Raw genomic sequence first — 22387 nt, forward strand, 5'->3', positions numbered from 1 at the left:
ATAAAACAAATTCAAAAACATAGTATAGGGGCAGTTTTCAAATATGCCTACATACAAAAGCACATATACTTAAACCTTCAACAAAATTCCAATGTCCCTTCAGTTTTCTTCAGATTTCAGCTTGACTTTTAGATCAACTTCTCTCTCAAAAGCTAGGGCAGCTGCAGGTTGCTCCAAAAGTTGTTGCTCATTCTGGGTATACTTTGGGAGTTAGCTTTAGTTTCTGTTCACTCTAGGCCGGATGCATTTGCACATCTTTTCCCTGTGAAAAGCAATAACTGAGAAAGATCTTCTTACATGGGGGTAACTCCCCTCCCCCTCCATCCTCACTGCCCACTCCCTCTTCTCTGCGGGAAGAAGGCAATAAAAATTTCACCCAAGAGAACTTTGGGTTCTACCAATCAACTAAATCAAGGCCTTTGGGGGTGAGGGTGGTAGTATGTGGGGTATGTGTGGTTGGGTTACATTTACAGATAAAGATCCAAAAACAGAAGAGCAAAATTCTGGGACTAGTGGTGTGGTTAAGATTTTTCAATGTTGCTTATTGCTCTTCCAATTCTATATTATGATTATTTATAAAAAATAACCATCATTTATTGAACTCTTACTAGGTCCCAGGTGCTGTGCTTGGGGTTTTATAAATATTAGGTCATGTAATACAGTAACACTATAAGATAGACTTGATTACTCCCATTTGCAGTAGATAAAACGAAAGCCTGCAGAGTTTCAGTGACATGGCTTGTGCGTTCTGGAGTCATTGAGTCATGGGGCCAGTTATCTGATTGTGAAAATGAAGTCCTAACCTATATGCTCAACTGCTTCCCATTATATTCTAAAAGCATAGACAGGATTTAAAAATGGGTTCAGAAAATAGATAATCAGATATCTAAGTCTCTATAACCTAAAATTTGATTATCTTAAATAAAACGTTTTCAAAGGAAGTAAAACGACATCTTATACATTTGAAGTTAGCACAGAGAAACCAGAGAATTGGGAGGGTCCTTGGAAGTCATTGAATTTACTCTCCATTACAAGAAACTCTGATGAATGCTTGCCAGTCCTCTGCATGAAACCCTCATATTGGGGAACTCAGTACCATGCTTAGAGCTGACACTATATCAGACAGCTGGGACTGTTTTCAAGCTCTTGTTCCTTCTCTCTATAAATCTGCTTTTCCTGTGCCTTCTTTCCATGTTTTCTAGCTCTGCTAGAACCACATAGAGTAATCTAACCTCTCCTCCACAAAATAATCCCAATTTATCATTTATACTTTAGTCTCCCCACATGACCGAAACGAAAATTATTCCTGGCATAGCTGGAGCCAGTGCAGTATAGAGGAAAGCATAGGTTTTACAGTCAGAAATTCTGTTCAAATTCAGATTCAGTCATTACTTATGAAACAGGGATTTTTACTTAACTTCTCGGGCTTCAGTTTCCACATCTTTATAAATATTTTACAGAATAGTTCTGAGCGTTAGGATGAGATGATATATATAAAATGCTAGCCTGTAGTAAGCACTCAATAAATATTAGCTATTATTATAAGTTAATCTTTTCTCTGGTAAAGAAAGGGACAGTGGTTTTTTTATTATTTTTTTCAACCTAAGTTATTCTGAGACTGTTGGTTAAACTAAAGGTTCTCTGGTCCAGAGTACATGGGCAAGTGTCCTGTTATGTGTTTAAATAGTACAAATATAGCAGGTTTTCCAGAAAGATGTTAGTATTTATATTTATTATTGTTGGTGTGGTTAGTGTGTGTGTGTGTGTGTGTGTGTGTTAGTTTTTCTAGATATAACTAACTTATTTTGGCTACCCAAGCCATACATATGGATACTGTTCAAAATGTCCAAACAAAACTGGGATCCTAGGGTCTAACGTAGGGTTTTTGAGCTAGATGGTCTAAGGTCAAGTTCTTAAACTCCCTGGTAATCTGAAATCCCTGAAATTTCAGGGCATGCCTGCCCTTTGTATAATTCTACCTGGGTTAGAATTGGGGTGGTAGCGGTTTTCTATGACCAGTTTTATAGGACAGAGACTTTTTCAGAAAAATGTATTCCTCTACTTGGAGCTCAGTGCTTATTTCCCAGTCCACTTGCAGTTAAGAATGCTATTGGGATGGAAACAGGCAATTTTCCTTCCAAAACGTGTTCTCATCTTCTTGCATAGTAACAGAGCAATAGCTGTCATGTGACTATCCAGTAAGGACTGTGCTCTCAGCTGCCGGTGCACCAAGGGTGATCACGTGACTTGGCTCTTGCCAGTTGAATGCGAGTAGAAGTGAAATGTACAACTGCTGCCTCACTGGTTTAAGAGGAACTCCTTGGTCTTGAACTTTTACTCTTTTCTCCTTTCTCCAGGAATTGTAAAAGTCTAGAGTGACCTTGGCGACCTCATGTGGAAGATGGCACAGCTGCCACCAGCCTGGGTTCCCAAATGACCTTATGGAGCAGAGCTGCCCACTGGCCTGAAATGCTGACCTTGGAGTTGTTACTTAAGAAAAGAGAGAGGAAAAAATTGCTTTGTTCTTTGAGCGACTTATTTTATCTAATGCAGTTCTGAAATTCTGTTTAATTTCTGAACTCAGAACATTCATTCGTTTCTTCTTTATTCAAAAAGAATCAATTATTTTATTGAAACTACTGTTCCAAAGAGAAGGATAGAAAAAAAATTAACCCCATGGGTCCTTTGTCCTGGAAATAACACACAGTAGGGACCACTGGAATTTTCAATGAGTTCACTTCCTGGGCACTACCAGCCCAGACCTAATTTCTAGATTTGGTTAATATTAGGCAAGTGTGCTGAGGAGGCGGAACAGCTAGATATTTTCTTTGCTTCATCTTGCTTATAGCCCCACAAAAACTACCTGCCCCACAGAATTTCTTGCTTGAGCTTCTAGACACTTCTTGTATGTTTTACAGTAAACTCAGTGCTTCATCCACCCATGAAGCCTTTTTGCTCCTACTATTTCAAGCATTAAGGAAAACTACCGGTTTTGGGGAAAAGCCCCTATTTCTCTGTCCTGTGCTTTGGATCTGGCAGCTTCTGTAGGCTTTCCAAAGAAGCTACAACTGTGAACCATGACATCTTGTCATTATGCCCTGTGTACAGAATTCCTGTGTGAGCCTGGCAGGGGACAGAGGGGATGAAGAAATCACATTCATCAGAACAAGCTGGTCAATTTACTCAAGTAAGGCATTTGTCTAACATCCAGTGGTTTCCTCCAAAAGAGATAGAGTACTTTCTTAACATACTGATAAGATCAGTACGTAGAATCACTGTCTGCGCATCCCTGGCTGCTTTTCAAAAGCAGCTTTAATCTTCTTAACTGTGACATTTTAGCCTTTCTAGACATGCACAAAGTGTAAATCACAATATTTACAATCTGTAAAATAATAGGATAGTACCTAATAGCACTGCAATATATTGTATCCATTATTAAATGACACAAATCTATTAAACACAATGCACTTTAAACTAAACTTCTAATCTGCACTATGCAACTTTCTCTACCTGCTGTCTTTCTGCAGGTGATGGCAAATCCATCTTTACAATTGCTTAGACCAAAAAAATCAATGTCATTCTTGATTCTTCTTTCTTCCTCATCTCACCGCCAATGTATCAGGACATCCTACCAGCTCTCTTTCAGAATTTATCCAGAATCTGATTCCTTTGCATCACCTCCACTGCTGCCATTCTGCTGGAGCTGCCAACATCTCTTGCATGGATTAAGTGGCCTCCTGACTCTTCTTCCTGCTTCCTCCTCCTGCCCACAAAACACTCTCTCTCTCTCTCTCTCTCTCTCTCTCTCTCTCTCTCTCTATATATATATATATATATATATATATATATATATATATATTCCCCACGGGGTAGCCAGAGTGATCCTTTTAAATGGAAGTCAGGTCATTCAACTCCTCTTTTCCAAAACTTTCAAATGGCTCTCCACTTTTCTCTGAATAACTGCCCAAGGGCCTGTAAAGTCCCTATTACCTTCTGACCTCATTGCCTCCTACTCTTCCCTCTTACTCAGATCTTGCCCCAGTGGCTGCCTTGTTGCTCCTGAGTCACACGAGGCGTACTCTTGTTAGAGGGCATTCGCTCTTCCTCAATGATCCCTCCTTGCTGTCTGCTTGGATAACTCCCTCATCTTCTTTAAGACTTGGCTCAAATATCTCCTCCTCAATAAGGTCCACTCTGGCTACCCTATTTACACTGCCACTTGCCACCCACTCATTTGCTCTATTCAGTTTTTTTCATAGCACTTATTGCCTTCCAATATTGGAGGTGATTTACTTATTTAGTGTGTTTATTGTCCTTCCTGCCCACCTCTGTAATATAAGCTCCATGAAGGCAGGAATCACTGGGCACCTAAAGCAATGTGTGGCACGTAGTAGGCACTTCATATATATTTGCTGGAAGAATGCATGAATGAAAGCTACCTGACTAGTGAAGTCACTTTCTTTTCTAATGGGAAGGACATGGCTTAAGGAAAGTGCAGGACCCTGAAAAGAAGCCTTTCCTGAAAGCAGACCAAAAATTATAGCAAGGAATCTTCGGATGACAGCCCTGATAAACTCTTCCTAGGTTACATTTCAGGATGATTGACTCAGGTGGTGAGAACACTCTGTTTTTGGAGTTAGGACTTGTCCTTGTTTTCAATTAGAATCTGAGTGACTGAGAAAAGCTGTGCAGATCGAATTCCCTGCCTCCTGCACAAATATTTCCTGGTCTGGTTTCAGGTATCCCTTTCCTTAGGTGGGTTTGTCATTGAGGGATTAAAGTGCCTGTGATTCAGAGCCTGGGCTGTCACAGTGGTGCTGACGCACGTGCTGTATCTTGGATCTCTATTCAATTCCTCATTCATACTCACCTTTGGGCTGAAATGGTGAACTTGGCCAGTGGAACCAAATACCTGACCCTGAGGTGCACCCACTGTTCACTGTCCACCTCTCTGATCACAGGCCTGCCCTGCCACAGGTGGAATTAAAGTGAGGGGAGAAGGCCAGGCATTCCAGAAAAGAACGAGAGCATGCATGCATCTGAGAGAAGTCTAAGAGAGGAGAAGATGGATGGCCAGCACTGGAAGAAGGCAGATAAATGGAAAGAACAGATGGGTGGAAACCAAAATAGGAGAAGACAGGCTGAGAGGTGGGGTGCACCACAGCCCTGTTAATGTGCTGTGTGTGTGCCCCTTAGTCCCAGGCATTTCCATGTACTATATTCCCTGGTGACATGAGGAACATGCTCTTAATTTTTTTTTCCTCCATAAAATATAGGAAAACATACTACATCATTCAAATTTGAAATCATTGCCAATAGGGAAAGAAAATACTTTTCCAAAATCTGCCAGCCTGAGTTGCTTTAAAAATGTAAAGATTAAAGGCTTTCAAATAACCCTCAGACTGCTACCACACTTTCCAGGACATTGCACATTGGACTTCTAGTCAAAACGAGATATATTCTTACACACATCCAAACTGAGGCACTCCATACCACCTTTTGCAAGCTGGTTTCAGTTGCTAAGAAATTTATGAACAGCAAATTACCTGTGCTCAGTTGTCTTATGAATATATGTACTTTAGGGGTAGCAGCAGTTGTGAAGGAACAAGTTATTGACAGATGTTAAAAAAACTTTTCACAATAGGAGGAACCTATATGAAAGAGACTTTTCAGGCTTTGAGAGTGTCCAGTGCGGTTGCTAGCAGCCCAGGGAAAGGCCCCGCGTTGTCCAAACAGCCTCCTGTAGGGTAATTGCCATAGCAGCACATATAAAAGCAACAGTGGAAAGGTGCAAAAGTCATTAACAGGGGAGAAATAGGAAGCAATCAGCAACACTTTAAGCAAATTATTACCATGAAATTACACTCCTGCTTGAGATAAGTGTGCTGGATCTGTTAAAGCTATATACACCTCGCTGGCTTAAATGCGGCTGAGGAAAGTTTTCCTCTTTGCTTTATTTATGAAGTGTGAGGCCGTGATGGACTGGACGGTGATGCTTGAGAAAAGGGGGGCTGCCCACTTCTTCCCAGGCTCGGTTCAGAGGCTCCTTCCTTGCACTGAGGTCTTGTGAAGAGAGGCTTTGCAAATACTCACGTGGACAAGAGGCTACCTTTTCTGGATGAAATGCAAACCGTATTTTATGCAGAAGTTGTTTTGAGGAGAAAAGTGTGAGGCTCTTTCCTGCATTAGCATGGGAGTAAGCATGTGGGCATTGGCTGCCGGAACTGGCTTGGCACTTGGTGGCTGCCTCCCACAGGCCTGCTGCTGCAGAGAGGCTGCCGCCCCTTTCCTGAGAGTCTTGTACCTCCCCACATCCACTCCTCTATGTTAAATATTCCTGCAGCCAGGCCTTATTTTAGGTGCTATATCATCATCCTCTCTGGCCTCCGCTTTGAAAACTGAATCTTCAAAATGTTCTCAATTCCCAGTGACTCAGACTCCAGAGGCTATTTGCTTCCCCACTCACCACTCCATAAAGCTCCAGATCCTGAACTGCAGGCTGATCCTGAAACGCCTCCCGCCCCCGCCACCCCATCAACAGCAGCTTGGACCGTTGCACGAGGAGCGAAGCTAGAGCACCTCTCCCCTGCGGAAGGCTGTCTCTGCAGCACCCTTGTCTGCTTCTGAGCCTCTTGTCTGGCTTGAACCCAATGAGCTACACTGGTGCGCTGCCCCTCAAGGAACCACTCTGGTACCCTGGGGCCCTAGAGCAGGGGTTCCCAACCTTTTTGGCACCTGGGACCTGTTTCATGGAAGACAATTTTTCCACGGATGGGGTGGTTTCATGATGATGCAGGCGCATTACATTTATTGTGCAGTCAAACCTCTTTGCTAATGATAGCCTGTATTGGCAGCTGCTCCCCAGCAGGAGCATCACCTCCTCAGCTCCACCTCAGATCATTAGGCATTAGATTCTCATAAGGAGCGTGCAACCTAGATCCCTCGCATGCACAGTTTATAGTAGGGTTCACGCTCCTATGAGAATCTAGTGTCACCTCTGAGCTGACAGGAGGCGGAGCTTATGCTGTGATGTAGGTGATGGAGAGAGGCTGTAAATACAGATGATTTGCTTGCTCCCTCTCACCGATTGCTATGAAGCCGGGTAACCCCTCTGCTTCCCCGGGGGATTGGGGACCACAGCCCTAGAGACTTAGAGTACAATGGGTTTTTCTTGTTTCTCCCCCCAGTGAAAAAGAGTTTGTGCCCAACACTCTGCCATTATATTCATTTCCTGGATACATTATTGTAACCTCTAACAGTCAGCCCAAAGACAGTTCTGATTCATTCCCTTTTTTTCCTTTTTATATTAATCATAAGGAAATCTGTGAGAAAATAGGCTTTGATTTTTTTTTTTAAGACTTTGAGTTGAATCTTGGATGCTCACTTTTGCCAAGAGGCGGTGGGGAGTTGTAATATACACGACACACAATTTAGACATATGGAGCTAAGAAAACTTTTTAAAGGTACAAAAAATAAAGCTAATGAATCTTCATGTCACTGTTATAGGGGCTCTTCTTATCTACTCTCAAACATCTTGGAATTGTAAAATATTAGCATTGAGAGAGAATGTAGAAATTATTGTGTCTAAAGTCAAAATGAAAAAAATAGTACCATCTACATGCACCTGAAATGTTGTCATCTAGTCTCTAACCTTCTAGAAACAAGGAACTTGTAACTTTACAAAGAAGCCCATTTCAGGTAAAAGAGCCCTGACATTGTTAGATATTTCATTCTCTTATTTAAATGCCTCCAAGTACTATCATTCTACTGCTATGTTTTGCCTGCTAGAGATATGTGAAAAATTAACAACACAATCTTTGAGTTGAAAAAGACATAGACAAAACACTATTATAAGTACAGTTCCTTAAATCTTTTCCTCAAATGAAGCCTTTCTACTTCTTTCAATTCTTAATTATGTGACATGGTTTCAGATTATTCCACATTTTTGACACCACCTTTGGACTTAATTCCTATGAAAATTTGGTTTCCAGATAATAGTGACAGCCACAGAGTTCAATTGCTGAAGTAGATTCACAGAACCTAAGATGACAATGCTTATGAATTTACTGTTCATTGCAAGCAAAAAAGATACAATATAGCAACAATATCAAAGATACACATCACAGCCAAAGGTTGGCTCACAGCAAGGGATGAAAGTCTGGGCCAAACTCTAATTATCCTCCCTCTGTCAGGGTCATTCTAGACGTGCTTTCTCTCATAAATAAAGACCCACCCACATGTGCAAAGAACACCTTGCAATCAGAGAGCCGCAACTGGATTCTTGACTGGGGCTCCTTACACCTTTCTGGACAGGTACGTGTTTCTTGCTATGTAACTAGAGTCAATGGCAGAACCCTCTGGGGATCTCACCAAGACCAGGTACAAATCATCTATCTTACCATTGTCAATAAACAATGCTAACAAGCTGGTAAACCCACCCTGAAACTTGCCTTGAATTCATGGTTACAAAGCAACACTATTATTCAGCACATTTCACGCCTTGACCAGGGGTTAGTGCTGTGTATATACATCTCTTACTTCAGCAAAACAGCTCTGGCCAATTCTAGGATTGTTGGAATTAATGCTCAGATGTGGCCTGAATAGCTCAGCATATGTTAGGATAATGTCTCTCATGTTCTGGACACTATCATCCTCCACTTATTTCTAAATATTCTCCATGATTTCCTCTTCCAGAAGAAATCACTGACACCTCCTATAATAGGTTTACAGTAAGGATGAGCCAATCTTGCTGAAGAAGGAAGTCCAACCAAAGCATTATCTTACTAGCTAGTGGTATCTGAAAATGGTCTCGTCTAGCAATGCAGAGAGATTGGGTAATTTCCAGGAAGCCTCCTGTCTACCTGCTTGTGTCTTGGCTCTGGCCCCACCTGGACCTTGCCTTATATTTGCTTTCTGGCTCTCTGGTTCCTTGCTTATGCTGAGGTTTTTTTCTTAAGCCCCTAATCAACACGGATGAGCCCTAGAGTCCCCTGACATTCTTACCAGTCCCATATCCTAGTCCATCCATACTCTAAGATCCTGCTGAAAATAAACTTTGTCTTCCAAATTGGGACCCTAATGCCTACTTGGCAGGGGACTACTCTCTTCCCAGTCCCCAAGGGCAGAGCTCCTTGGATGGCCACACTGGTCTGAATCAGTCCCCCTGGGCCCTGAGCTCTGGAACATCTAGCTGCCCACATGGGTCCACCCTTCTTCCCTTAACCAGCCAAATTCTAGGTCCCTCCCTCTCACTCACCACTCGCTCCAACTGATAAGACCCCAGCATGCCTGTTGTTTGAGCAAGCCTGGATTAAAATAATTCAAGCAGGAATAATCCTTCAAGAGAAAAGCTAAATTAAGCTTGCAAACTAGCTGCAAAACCATCTTAGAGTTCTAGAACTGGAAGGAAGCATAGAGAGATCAGCTAGTCTGGTAGTTTTTAAAGTTTTGCTTTTTGAAGTTGTTACCAACTGAAATGGAATATTCCATGGTCATACATGTGAAATTCATCAAAATGGATCTGCTCAGAGGAGAGGAGAGGATAGGACTTAGATTCAGAACATATGGGCCATTTGGGACCCCATCAGGCTTTCTCCCTTGAGGAACCACTAGGGAACCCCTGTAGCATAGTTTGAGAACTACTGATCTATTCCAATGGCTTTAAGGAGAAGTATTTGAAGACCATAGTTATTGGAGATTTTCATGACATTGGTCTGAATGCTGAGCTTATTTTACTGTGTTTGTACCTCTTAGGGTTCAACAAGGCAGAAGTACCAGATTGTCCAACGACCAAATCTATGTGACTGATTTCTCTCCTGTCCATTAAATGCATATGAACTTGCATTTTTGAGCACACGCTGCATGTGAGATGACATACGAGTGCCGCAGAACAGGCAAATGGGACCAAGAACAAGTGCCACCTTCGGGGAGCACCAGCACTAACGGACACACCCATAACTGTAAAGCCGAGTGTTAGGGCTAGCATAATAAAAAAGTATGGGGAAAAAAAGGATTTTAAGGTGGATGTACTAATCAGAGTTTTCCAGAGAAACAGAACAAATTATGTGTGTGTGTGTGTATGTATAGAAAGAGAGAGAGAGGGTGGTAGGGAGAGAAATTGAGAGATTTGTTTTAATAAATTGGCTCATGAGGCTGAAGACCCAGAAAAGAGCTGATGCTGCACTTGAGTCCCAAGCCAATCTGAAGACAGAATTCCATCTTCTTCAGGGGAGATCAGTCTTGTCTAAGGCCTTCAACTGATTGGATGAGGCCCACCCATATCAGGGGTGGGCAATCTACTTTGTCATTCACATGAATGAAATAAGAAACCATTAAAAAATAAGAAGAAATGGATTCCACAATTTTCATAAATTACTTAAATAATCTCCACAGAAATACTGGTTTTTCTTTCCTTTCATGCAAATATGCTACACCACAGCTTATATCTTCATTTTTTAATCAGATCTTAATAGAGACTGAATATACTGCATCCTCTATAACAAGAGTGCCCTGTTTATCTGTCACCACCTACCCTTCCCCTCTCCATGCTAAAGAGCACAAATTCATACTCACCAGCCACTTGATTATGATTTTCACTTTGGGAGTGACATGTAAACTAGTATCCTTTCTATAACTGAAGACATTGAGCTGTAGAAGCAGGTCAACCCAAACAAGACAATCCTGCAAATCTCATTGAAGAACGAAAAGTTTATGTCTTTAGTGTCACTAAGCATGTTACTCCACACATTAGCTGCTCCCGGGAATCACCGACTGTGGAGTAATGAACAAGTGTACCCACTGATTGCTTTCTCTGTGAAGTTTGTTATAGAAGGAATTTGTAGAAGCTACAGAAGGAGCAATGGTAGAAGCCGACTACACAATTCTCCATGGTACTGTGTTTTAAAAATATTGCAGAGGCAAATTGCTATAGAATTTGTTGTTTGCAGAAAAGCTTCTAATTGTGGGGTGACATTTCAGGGTTATGGAGGGACACTCTTGAACCATTATGCAGTGTATCCATTTTTTAATGTGGATGGATTTTTAAGTGTGAAGATTTCAAAATCAGTTTGTTAAAAGTCCCATTAGGTTAGCTATTTTCTTAGACTCTAGCCAACAGGAACAGAAAATATATTGAACTAAAAGAATTAACATTCAGAGAGATAACCCATATCCTGTAGCACATTTAATAGTTTAAGAAAAAGTCTTGAGGCTGCCTTCTCCCCTCCTCTACCAATGCCCCATGGAATGCAACACCATTAGATTTTCAGTATTATGGTGTATTGCTACTTTTTGAAAAGGTTAAATACCCCAAATTTGTTCACAGATCTCCTAGAGAATTTGAATGCACTAGCAGAGTAATTGAGGGTGAGAGGATGGGTCCTCCAAGGTCCTGAGCACTGTTGTTACCCTCAAAGTGTCAGGTGTCTCTCAAAGGTGCTCTAACCTTGGTATGTGTCACATACAGTGTGGTTTGTAGAAGAAAAGCCAACAAAGACACATTAGAGAATCCTTCCCTATCCATTAGAGCTCTTTTCTTTAGAAGCTATTGCTTCTTAGGTCGGTTCTGAATCCAAGGAGCCAATTTGAAGGCTCCCTAGTCTAATTCTAGTTCTTCTAACAGGCCACGTGATTGCACAGCTCATTCCACCAGGTTGTGTTTCTGATTCCTCCTCCATGAGATCTTCAACTGAAGCACTTGCACAGTTGTAGCAGCCAAGGTCAAGGCTGTTAGACACAGGGATTTATGTGCCTAGAAATATAGGACAAGCCCCAGTCTCTTGTTTCTGTGATAACTGAGAGAAACAAGATGGCAGACTTGGCATTCCTTTCCCTGCGTGTGGGGGGCAGGGTTGAGTGGAGGGTGGAGTGAGGGCAGGGACTGGGTGGAGGAAGGAGACTCGGGGAGGAGGAGAGGGACTGGGAAACCAGCCCAGGGCTGGTATCTGGGGAAAAGAGAACCAATACCTCTTTTGTTGTCAGGAAAACCCTGGGCACAAAGGGTGAGTTTGAGTTTCACTTCAGGTCAGTCGAGGGCATTGTGAAAAGGCAGTTTTCAGACAGCGAGCTTAACTGACTGACTCTGAGGTAATTAAATCACTACATTAAGCCGCTGACCATGAAAGCAGAAAAATACAAGCACACAAAAAAGAAGAAAACAAAAACCTTACATTTGTATCTAATTATATCATTAAAATGTTTACTGTTCCATGTAATAATTACGTGGCTCATATTTGGTCGTGATGGAGTTTCTCTAATTGGTTAAAAGTTTTACCCATTCTTCTTGTGGGACAAAAATTTGGTTTTATTTAGTCATTTTTCATTCAGGCATGCAAGGCTTCCATGCCATCTGACTTTGTTTTATTCTGGCTGGAGTTTTGGCAACTTCTGTGGTAATTTTCAGTTTTATTTCCACTCTTCAGCTATGTCTGTAATTACCGGCCACCAGTTACCTGAGAGGGGATTATTTCTTGGTCCCCCATTTGCTTTCCTAATGTAAAATTTGCATCTCAGGCTCCAAGATGCACAGCAGGCATCAACCAGAACAGTCATTCTGCTGTGGCCCTGAGAAGGTCTCCTCCAGGGGACCTGGTGGCCTCGGCCTGTCCACTGTGACTGCCTCATTTTTCCTCCTTCAATTGTTATAACTTGTGTGCTTCTTCAGCTTTAGATCTTGATTATTGGAGGCCCAGGCACATTCTTTCTTTTCCTCCTCATTTCCTATTTCATTATTTATTTATCTATTGTGTTTTGCCATTTTACAGATTAATTCCAATAGGGATGAGAATAAGGTTTGTGGAAAGAAAAACAGTAAAGGGAAAAGCAGTCATGTGTTCTACTCGTTCATTGCTCTGGTTAATGGTGATAGGAAAGGGCATGCCGACATTTAAGACTAAAGTTAGATTATACTTTTAGCCATGGAATTCAAATGTCTATTATCTATTGCTTCAAATAAACACAGTTTGGTGGGGAAAATGGGTTTTCCAATGATGTATTGAGCATTCCTAATAATCTAAGGTGGGACAAAGTTTGCTTCCCTTACATAAGGCAGTTACCACTACTGACCATCTGTAGTGGGGCATCCAGAAAGGCAAAGGAACCAGCAAAGGAACCAGCTCTGGAAATACAACTTACTAGTCATCTAATATTCTGTTTCTCTTGGGGGTAAGCAGTATATCACTTCCTGGAGGCAGAAATCTTTGTCCAATCACAGAAAGCCCAGACCATTGAGGTGGGTAACTCCCCTACTCCACTGAATTCTGGGAATGAGGTAGCAGATAGTCACCAACTATCAGTAATAGATCCCCATTTGTCCTGATGTATAGCATAGTATGGAGGGTTAGAACCCACAAAATACCTTCTTTACCACGTCTCTAGGGATAGTGATAGACTTTTTTCCTACTTGTCACACTATTTGGAAATATGCTTTGTAATGATTTCAATTTATTTTTAATGGGCTAAGATGCTAATTGTAGTATCTTTTTGTTGTAGCTTTCATATTTATTTTATGCATTTTCTTTCTGCCTTCACATTTTTAGCCTTTATAGAAGTTCAATAATAATGAATAATGTCTTTGGTACAATATTTTGCTGAGTGAGAAGTTCTGGCCTTCAGTCTGTTAGTAAAAAATATATAAATGCTGACAAGGATGTGGAGAAAAGGGAACTCTTATACATTGTTTGTGGGAATGTAAGTTAGTGTTGACATGGAAAACAGTATGAAAGTTTCTCAAAAAACTAAAAATAGAACTACCATATGATCCAGCAATCCCACTACTGGACATTTATTCAAAGGAAGTCAGTATATCAAGGGATAGATGTACTCCCATGTTGACTGCAGAACTTATTCATAGTAGTCAAGGTATGGAATCAACCTATGTATCCATCAATGGATGAATGGACAAGGAAAATGTGACATATAGACACAATATAATACTATTCAGCCAGAAAAAAGAATGAAATCCTGTCATTTGCAGTAAGATGGATGGAACTGGAGGTCATTATGTTAAGTTAAATAAGCCAGTATGTTCTTACTCATATGTGGAAGGTAAAAAGGTTGATCTCATGGAGGTAGAGAGTAGAATGATAGTTATGAGCCTGGGAAGAGTGTATGTGCTGGAGGGTTGAAATGAGGGTGCAAACATACAATTAAATAGAAGAAATACGTTCCAGTGTTTGATGGCACAGTAGGGTGACTATAGTTAACAACAACGTATTGTGTATTTCAAAATAGCTAGAAGAGAAGATATGAAATATTCCCAACACAAAGAAATGATAAATGTTTGAGGTGATGGATATCCCAAATACCCTTATTTGATAATTACACATTAGGTGTATGTGTCAAAATATCACATGGACCCCATACATATTACATATGTATAATTATTATGTATCAATACAAATTTTTTAGAAAAAGATTGTATAAAGACATTTGTTATATACAAATGGGAACAAAACTAAAGGATCCCTTCATCTTGGAAAAAAAGTAAGTTCACCCAGAGAAGTTTCTTATGTGGATGTGGGGTTCTGTGGGGGACATCTGCATACCCGAGCGAGGTCAGCAAGACCGTCAGTCAATAAATGTTATTGATGACATATATTAATTTTCCATATCTTCTTCACAGGCTAGAAAGTGAAAAGTCTAAATTAAGGGGATTGTATATTTATATACACACACACACTCTCTCTAAAATCTTCCTAATCTCCTTAATATATATATTTTATATATATTATATGAGGGTGCATGGCAATATTTTACATATTGCCCAACATCCTCTGGAGGGCATAAAATATATTAGTATATTATATATATATTTTTTTCCCTTAGGCAAATTTGTATACAATCAATGTTTATGATAAACATCTGCTAAAGTGCTAGGCACAGTGGCTCATATCTACAATCCCAGCTACTCAGGAGGCTGAGGCAGGTGGATTGCTTAAGCCCAGGAGTTGGAGACCAGCCTGGGTAATATCGATATTTTTTTAAAAAATATCCTTTTTTTAAAAAAAAAAGTCTTGCTAAACTCATTGATTTAGCAGACTTTTTGATTTAGCAGACCTAAGGATTCATCTGAAAGCTTTTTTTGGCCTAACTGCTTCATGCTTTATCTATTCCACCTGCTAGCCATCCAGTGTCTTGGCTGAAAACTTTTACCATGTAGCCTCAGGAGAGAGAACCAGGGACCAAGCTCTATTAGTTTTCCTTGGTTGCTACAAATTACTACAAACTGCATGGATTAAGACTCAAGCAATTTATTCTCTCACAGTTCTGGAGACCAGAAGGCTGGAAAGTCAAGGTGTCAGCGGGGCCGCACCCCCTCCAAAAGCTCTAATGGGCTTCCGTTCCTTTCTTCTTCCAGCTGCTGGTAAGTGTTGGCATCACTCCAATCTCTGCCTCTGTCTTCACGTCGCCTTCTCCTCTGTATCTGTTTTCTCATCTCCTGTCTCTTATAGAGACAGCTGTTGGTGGATTCACAGCCCACTCTAAATCTAGGATGAGCTCATTTTTGAGATCTTTAATTACATCTACATAGACTCGTTTTCCACATAAGGTCATATCCACAGGTTCCAAGGATTGGGGCATGGATGTGTGTTTTGGGTGGCCACCATTCAACCTACTGTATACAACTTTTCACAGATAACTCAGTCAGCTGTGCAATCTTGCTGTTCCACAGCACGGTGACCACCTATCCTGGGTTACTCCCCCAATGAGAATTTTCCTGAGATGTGGGACTTTTAGTGCATGAGCAATTTCCTGGACATAGGCCAAGGGAAGGAGAGTTCCAGGCAAACCAGAATGATTGATCATTAGAACAGAGTCTGTGTGCCCAATATTTCTATGCTGGAGCCTCAGAAGTCACTGTTGCAAAGGCTGAGGGGACAATGTCAAAACAAGAGGAAGCAAATACCTTTGAGAAAAAGTGGATTGGCCCCAAGTTGGCTCTTCTCCTCTCTGTGACCTTTGCTTTGACAGTTGTGATGAGTGAGTAAGAGGCTTATGGGGGAAGCAGAGCCCTGGAGAAAGAGCTTCTCTCTGTGAGAGCCACTCTCCAGACTGAATTTCTGCTCACCTCATTACCTGTGTCAACCCTGCATTTTCTTCAGCTGTTTGTGTTTCTCAAAGCAGCTGTGGCAGGGCAGCTGGCTGGTTCCATTTTAGCCACCTGGCCAGTGACACTTCAGCGAAGTGTTATTCCAGGAGCTAGCCATGTTTTACGTTGTTAAAATACTTTTCCTTTTTTCGGTCCCCACTACTCCTCTTTACCCAACTCCTTCAGCCTTCTCAGCAAGAAAGTCAAGAGAAAAGCAAAGCTGGGGCTTTGATGTTCAACAGAGGCAGAGTCCCTTTCTCTGTCTGCTTGGACCAGGGTCACTGGGTGAGCAGCAGTAGAGCTGACCTCGACCAGGCCCACATGCCCCAAGTTGTCCAACTTCGACGAGTTCATCCCAGCCAGGACAACGAGGGGTGTCTGCCTGTGGAGATGTCTGTGTGCAGCCGCTCTCTACCTTGTTCTAGGGACTTCTATCTTGAGGGAACAACATAATCCCATTTTCAAACCAACTGTATGAACTTCTGGCACTGCATATTTCCTCTTCTGACCTGAAACTTCATGGAGATGGGCTATATCTAGTTGCATTTTTAACCCCATTTTATTTTCCGTGCAGAAAAAGATAAGCCTCTTTGTGGGAAAGCAGCTGCTTTGGATCAGGTTAGAGGCAGTAAATTTAAAAACCAGGGTTAACATGAATGAAATGATGAGATCAGTACAGGATTGTGATGAGGAAATGCCCAGACCTTGTTTTGTGCCACAGTCAGACTGATTTCACCTTTTATTTACAATGATCTTACACTTTTTCACAATTAAAAATGTTCATCACCTAATTCAGTGATTTAACAAAAGATCCTTTGAGTATTGTCACATGTAATTGCGATGGTTTAAAAAATTTATATGCAATATTTTTTGTTGAAGACAGCTTTTTTAAAAAAATTGGATGCTGCTGAGAACAAATTTCCATTCATTCACTTATTCCATCCTGATTTATTTGTAGTATTTTTGAGTATGTAGCTTTGTGCACTTTTCTGAGTGGTTGCGCACTGTGTTACCATATGCATATATAAATTGCCACTGTCTACTGCTATCAACTGTGTTTTATTATCTGGGGTGAAGTGTAGAAAGTTCACTTCCATTTAGGTCCCCAACCTCCCTACTTTTTAAATATAATTGTTTTGATATCCTTTAAGTATATTGATGACCACATCAGATAGTTTTATAATTTTTGCCTCGAACATCTAATACGATATAAGAAATTCATGAGAAGGGTAGTCTTACTACAGTTCCCCATTTTGCCTTTACTTATTAATATTTTTGGCTGAAAGATGATTTTGGGAACAACACTAAGTGGTACCTATTGAAATATTCTTCCACTGATCTGTAGGAAAAAAGAATCTCTCAATTGCTATAGGAGAGGGAGGTAGGGCAGAGCTGGAAGCTGTAAATTGAAAAAGTGGACACTGATTTGAAAGTCTAGTTAAAGAATGGCCACCAGGTCTAAGGGAAAAATGCTCCTCACCTCTTCAAGGACAGCCATAGCTTTATGACCGTGGCAAGTTACTTAATCAGCCTGAGGCCCCATTTCCTTACCAGCAAAACAAGAGATAATAATGCCAACACTGACTGTTGGGATTCAGTAAGATGATGTGCATGAACAACCTGGTACAATAAAGTTAATCCCCTTGTGCCCTTGCCTCCCTTTGCTCTTTCCCCTCTGTTGGTGAGCATCATGTACTGTAGTACCAGAACTTTCATGGTCATTACTATTTGAAACTTTTAGTTTGGAATACATGACCCCTGGTTTACAATCAGAATAATTAACACTAACACCTTAGTTCTAGTTTTTCAGGCCAAAAACCTTGCAGTCATTCATGACTCAGCTCTGTCTCTCAAACTCCACAGCCAACATAAGCCAACGTATTGGTTTTAGATTCAAAATCTATTCAGAATCTGATCATTTCTCATCACTTTATTGCTAACACCATAGTGGACCACCACTGTGGTCTCTTACTTGGAATATTGCATCAAATCCTAATCGGTCTCTATGTTTCCTCCTTGTTCTCCTTCAGTCCATCGATTCTCAACACAACAATTAGAGGTGCTTTTTTACCTTTTAAGTATAATTCATATCATGTCTGCTCAAAGCCCTCTGTGGCTCCCCATCTCACTCAGAGTAAAAGCTAATGTCCTTACAACTGTCTGCAAGACTCTCTATGGTCTGGTTTCCTTATTCTGTCTCTGATTTCATCTTCTGCCGCCACTTTTCACTTCCATTCACCTGCAGCCACTCTGGCTTTGTATTTCCCAGAGCATGAACTGGTATAGTCTTGTCCCAGGGCACTTGTACCTGCAGTTTCCTCTGCCCGGAATGCCTCGCATGGCTTGCTCCCTCATCTTTCAAGTCTGGGGCTCAAATGGCACCTTCTCAGTGAGACTGTCCCTGACCACACTATTAAAAATTACAAGATTCCATCCTTTGTTGTTCTGAAAGTAATAAGTACTCTGAAAGTACTTATTACTTCCTAATACCCTACTGAATTTTAATGAATCCTAAATGCTACCACTGAAGGTTTAGGGCCACCATAAATGTAAACTATCACCAAGTAAAAGTGACTCACCATCAGTTTTAATATGTACTAACTTACATATTTTAAAATGTAAAAAACTATGTATTAAAAGCAATGGGTCATGGTACTTGATGTACTCTTTTATTTCGTTCAATGCTTATTTTTGCTACACAAATGTAAACTCAAGGAGGGCAAGGATTTTTGTTTATCTATTTACTGTCTAGGACACGGCCTGGAACCTAGCAGGTACTCGATGCACAACTATCGAATGAATGTGTGAGACGTGGATCTCACCAAAAGTAACTATGGTGATAAGACAGACATTCTAAAATAGGCATTGCATAATGAGGACCAGTTCATTAGCTGAGCCCCAAGCCTGTGCTCTGCAAATCCTCAAAGGAAAGGAGCAGAATATTCTTGCTAAAGCTTTTGTTTTAATTGCAAACATATTGTGTAGCTAAACCTGCTATGTGTTAATAAATAGCTATAAGACCCACCTCCATTCTTCCCTTCACAGCACCAAAGGATATTTAAAAAGGAAAAGGAAAGAGGATTTAGGAATAGGTTAAGAGTTCATTTTCCCTCCACTATACAATGTAAACATTTTTGTATTCATGTGCCTACCCTTGACCTCTTCTTTCCCTCTTTCACCCTGGACCTCTGTAAGAGCTCCATGACAAGGGCGTCTAATCATTTCTAGCATGCGACAACATTTGGTTCAGATTCCCTTATCAGCATTACCTTTTCTTCTCTCCCACGTGCCCCACCTTTGCCTTAAAGGAGACCCAGAATGGACCTCAGAGATCAGTGACACGTCCACCACTTCTTCAAACACTTCACGTAGAAAATCTTTCAGAGATGTGATTATGGGCCCCTAGACCTGGAAAATAACTGTCATCAAGACCTTTATATCTGTTAAAGGAATTCATTCCAATGACATTATTTGGCCCCTGGGGCATATTTTATTGTTAGAAAAAAAATTTTTTTAATATACAATTATGGGCTTTTTTATCCATTTAAAATAAGTTCAGCTAATCTCAATTTATTTCCAGTGGGTGATTATAAAGTAGTGTATTTAAATAATTTGAGAACTACAATTTGATTTGTCCTGATATAGAATATGTGTAAAAGGAGATTTAAGTTGGATGTTTTGAAAAGTTGATTGTTGGGTTTATAAAATGTATGAATGGCATTATAGTAATTTTTTAATATGTTGTATAATGTCGATGCCTTTTCATTATATACCAGTAATATGAAATCTAGTATATATTTTTGTATTTCTAACCATCATCACCTTATTAATGTTCAGGGTAACAGCTCCAACTCAAATGAAACATTAAACATGGCTTTTAATTGACACAGAAAAAAATTAAAGCTGCTGAAAATTTTGCCTATTAAAATCAGAATTACTTCCAGATTTCTATAGTGCTCTGACTTCAAAAATACTTTTAAATATGCCAAATTATTGTGAGAGGAAAAAATGAAATTTCTTTCTGTCAACCTTTGAAGACATTCTTTATGATTCATTTGAAAAAATATCACTTCTTTGAAAGTCAAGCTATTTTCTAAGGCTCAATGTAAATCCATGCTAGCTGATTCACTGTGATCCAGGTTCCTTAATCAAAAACAAGTGTTAGGAAAATTCCTCACATATAAATGGGAATTTTCCCTGCACCAACCTAGCTTTCTTAAAAAGGTGAGAAAATATAATTACTATTAATAGAATTAATGCAAAACACAACTAATGCATAAGCAGTGTGCTCAATTCACACAATTCTCAGAAAATTCTTTGAAATTGAATCTTTCATTTTTATGAAATTATAGGATGAAACACACATACTTTTTAATATTAATTGTGATTCTTTGTATGAATAGTTTATTTCCTCCTATTTGTTTTCTAGAACACCAAAGGGAACACCAGACAAATAAAAGAAATGTGAAATAGTTTGAAACACAAATAATTTTTGGTCATTCAAACATTTTGGTAAATTTTAAAATTTGGAACTTTATTTATTATAGTGGTCTTTGTTTTGAAAATTATTTTAATTTTAAATCTATCTCCAGCTTTAAATGTATTTTAGGTATAGTTTCAACTGATGCTAAATATTTTCTAATCATATTTTTTAAAAAAACTTATACATATAAAACTGGAACCAAATCTTAAAACTAAGAGGTTTTAAAACTAAGAGGTCTTAAAACTAAGAGGCTTAAAAATTCTCCCAATGTCACATTCTCTAAAATAATGTCAGATCAAATTTAAAAGGAAGAAAGTTAAATAAGGGCACCGTGAGTGAAATAAATGTGCATCTTGAAGATATTTTAATCTCAATTAAAACATATATATTTCTCTCAAGCAAAGACTTACAGGTCTACTTTTTAAAAAGTTTCAAGTTATCATAAGTTATTTTTTTTTGATATTATAATTAAGTGGCATTATTCATTACATTGCAGCATCTATTTCCTATTATAAAATGTATTTTTTAAAATTTGGCATTTTAAAAATCTTAAGAAAATATTTTATTTATGTATTAGACACATTTACTGAGCAAAGTTTTTTTTGAGCAAGAATGTAATAATTTAATTTTAAAAGACATGGAATTATAATGGCAGTTTAAGGAGAAAAATCATTTTAAAAATTAAATGTCAAATTATTGATATGGTAAAGCCTGAATATGTTTACCAATACAAAAATTAATGAAAGCTTGTATGAGAATCCCCTCCAAAAGAAAACTCTATGAAGTTACTTTTATTTCACTAAAAAGATAAAAAGATATCCACTGATCACTGTATTACTGAATATCTGATTGCAGTTCTTAGAATGTATCACATAACAAATTATAATTGGTACCCATGTTTATCTTTCCAGTTTCCCAACTACATATTTTATTAGTTTTTTGCTCTCCATTATTTTTATAACATTTTTATTAATTGAACAGAAAAGGTCTACAAATTCTCTAAAAGTAAATATTTCAAGATTTTGATGATATAAACTAATAGTTGGAAACAAAATGAAATTATTTTTCTTTTACAATGGTCCTATAGTCTATAATCATAAATTCAATAGCTACGCAGCTTACTCAAATCTGTAACTGATAAAGAGGCTTATGTTTCTAACTTAATTTTTGAGTATATTGCAGCACATTTAAAAATTCAACTGCTAAATATAGTGATGTATTTACATCTCTTAAAACCTCTTCCAATAATCTTTAATGGTTTTCTAAGTGTTATTTTTGTTAGTCTGATGTTTTTGTCTTTCTATGAACAAAATTTTCTATTAATAGTTATATAGCACTAATCCAATGTTTTTAAAAATAGTTTTTATTTGACACATAATTGTACATGTTTATGGGGTACATAATGATACTTTGATGTATATATAATGTGTAGTGGTCAAATCAAAGTAATTAGCACATTCATTACTCAAACACTTATTACTTTGTGTTGGGAACCTTGAAAATCCTCTCTTCTAGCTATACCAATCTTTTTAAAAACAGCTTTATTGAGATATAATTCACATACAATACCATTGATCCATTTAAAATACGTTAATCAATGGTTTTTAGTATATTCATAGAGTTAGACAACTATCACAATTTTAAAACATTTTCATCACTCCAAAAAGAAATGCTGTACCCATTAACAATCATTCTCCACCTCCTCCAGACCTCCCAGTCATAGAGATCCACTAATTTACTTTTTCTCTATGAATTTGCTCATTCTGTACATTTCATAGAAATGGAATCACACAATCCATGGCCTTTTGTGACTGTTT

This window comes from Microcebus murinus, chromosome 5 (genome assembly GCF_040939455.1).
Source record: "Microcebus murinus isolate Inina chromosome 5, M.murinus_Inina_mat1.0, whole genome shotgun sequence".
Lineage (NCBI taxonomy): Eukaryota > Metazoa > Chordata > Mammalia > Primates > Cheirogaleidae > Microcebus > Microcebus murinus.